The sequence below is a fragment of the Dasypus novemcinctus genome, chromosome 7, assembly GCF_030445035.2.
Source record: "Dasypus novemcinctus isolate mDasNov1 chromosome 7, mDasNov1.1.hap2, whole genome shotgun sequence".
Lineage (NCBI taxonomy): Eukaryota > Metazoa > Chordata > Mammalia > Cingulata > Dasypodidae > Dasypus > Dasypus novemcinctus.
Genome location: NC_080679.1, coordinates 3,498,050 through 3,500,604, shown reverse-complemented (window position 1 = coordinate 3,500,604; position 2,555 = coordinate 3,498,050). Strand labels below are relative to the sequence as shown.

The window sequence follows — 2,555 nt, the reverse complement described above, 5'->3', positions numbered from 1 at the left end:
ATCCTGGGATGCTCAGAAGCAAATCTTGCTAATGTCCCAACATCTATCTACTGCTTTCACCTAGACCCTTCATCCATCCCTCCTTTATCAGCGTTTGATTCCCTCCATATTTCTACTGCATTCCACGGTTTAGCTGGGATCCATCGTTTTTGCAATGTCATTCCTTACACAGGATACTTGTGGGGTCTATGCTGTGACAAGATGGAAAGAGGAAAAGTTCAGAAGATCCAGATGGCACTAGACAGAAGAGGGAATCTGGTTACCAAGTAGAAAAGTGTGGGGGCTGCCTAAAGCCCCAGGGACAGAGATGAATGCTGAAGAGCTCAAGAATGGACTGATGGAGAGAAGAGGGCATTCCATCTTCCATGCATGCCACAGCTCCTCATCCTTCTGCTGTTATGATCAGATGGAGCCTGCCCATCTGCATGTGTCCAATACCTAGATATTGTGGGAATACTTCCAAGGCCCTCAAAGTTACAGAGAGCTCACTGAGTGTGCCACCAGGTTCAGACTCTGAGTCAGGGACAAGGTGATGGGGCTCAGTGTCATGAGGGGTACACAATAGACATTACTTGAGATAATGAAATAGTAACATAAAATGGACAGTGCAAGATCAGATACATGTAGCTGCACAGAAATGGCCCCAAGGAGGGGACATTAACTCATCAGTGGACAAGGGGTCTTTAAAGCTGTCCTTATACTATGGATCATAAGTTTGCCAGGGCTCTCTGAATCTCCAGAACGGCATCTCAGACTCCCCTGGACTGAGTGCCCATTTCACGTCCAAGGTTAATTAACCATAATAAATGTTTTCTTTTTAGGACATTGAATCCATCTGGATGAAGAATGATTATGATTTTCCCTATAGGAGAGAACGATGTGATGCCAGTGGTCCTTGTTCTCTAGGGAGACAGGGGACAGTCCAACTCTGATCTGCTCCCTCCTGCTGTCACCTGCCTCCCCTCTTCCCCCTATGTCCTTTCTCAAGGCCATGCCACTCAAAAGAAATGAAAACCTCTCAGGGGCCTCTTGGGAGTAGTTTGAGCTGATGGGATTTGAGGGCGGCCCTGAGGTCCAGGCCTTGCTCTTTGTAGTGTTCCTGATCTTTTACATGGTCACCATCCAGGGAAACCTCACCATGATCGTGGTCATCACCCTGGATGCCCACCTCCACTCCCCCATGTACTTCTTCCTCAAGAACCTCTCCTTCCTGGACCTGTGCTACTCATCCTTCATTGCCCCTAAGGCCCTCACCAACTTTTTTTCCTCCACCAAGCACATCACTTTTTCAGGATGTGCCACACAGTTCTTCTTTTTGTCACTTTTTGCTACTTCTGAGACTTTCCTGCTGGCTGTCATGGCCTATGACCGCTTCATGGCCATCTGCAGCCCCCTGCGCTACCCCATCACCATGCGTCCCTCAGCCTGCGCCTGCCTGGTGCTGGGCTCCTACTGTGGAGGCTGCCTCAATGCCATCCTGCAGACCAGCTTCACGTTCCACCTTCCGTTCTGCAGCTCCCACCGCATTGACCACTTCTTTTGTGACGTGCCCCCTCTGCTCCGGCTCGCCTGCACTGACACGGCCCTAAATGAGCTGGTCATGTTTGGATTCTGTGGCCTCATCATTGTGGGCACCACACTTGTGGTCCTGGTGTCCTACGGCTACATCACCGTGACCATCCTCAGGATGCGCACTGCCCCCGGACGTCGTAAGCTCTTCTCCACCTGTGGCTCCCACATGACCGCAGTTTCCCTGTTTTATGGGACCCTCTTTGTCATGTATGCCCAGCCAGGAGCTATAGATTCCATGGAGCAGGGCAAGGTTGTGTCCATCTTCTACACCCTGGTCATCCCTATGCTCAACCCCCTCATCTACAGTCTGCGGAACAAGGACGTGAAGGAGGCACTGTGGAGGCTGGGCCAGAAATGTGGCCATGTGAAGGAGGGTGGGCAGGGAGAGACGGTGTCCTGAGGGCTGGAGGGGAGACTCAGAGGTCATTGGCTGAGCTTTGAGGGAGCCATCCAGCAACCCTGCCATGTTTCTTGAAAGCATTAGGGTCCAGGAATTTACTGTGATATTTAAAGTGATAAATTATGTTGTTTGGCATCAGAAAACAAGTGATTCTTCTCAGGAGCAGTAATAGAAATCTAGAAATTTGGCCACAAAGCGGGCAGAGCAATAAGGGGAATTTGAAGCCAGATTAAGTTCACATTTTCCACATGCACTGGTGTAGCTGTGTAGATGGGCATTCTCTGTGGTCTTCTACCTGCAGTTAATATCAGTCAAATGCCAATAACCCCAGCTGAACTGAATGTGGGAACTTCTGATGTGAAGCCCTGCTCTGACCATAGTGATATCGGGGAGATTGCTAAGACAGTGCCTCCTCAACTCTCAGTTTTACTTCCTCCCCCGTCCCCCTTTCTTCCTAAGGCTTAAGGTCTCCTACAGGCCCTCAGAGGGAGCTGGTGCTCCTGCTTTAATGCTATAGTGTGTCTTTTGCAGGACACTGCGTAAGCCAGCAACTGGCTTCTGAAAACCCTGACACAACCCCATG

General features: G+C 50.1%; 1 pseudogene; it reads left to right on the top strand.

Moving 5' to 3' along the window:
* Positions 1 to 991: 991 nt before the first annotated feature.
* Positions 992 to 1,972, top strand: LOC131279325 (olfactory receptor 9S13-like; annotated as a pseudogene).
* The last annotated feature ends 583 nt before the right edge of the window (positions 1,973 to 2,555 follow it).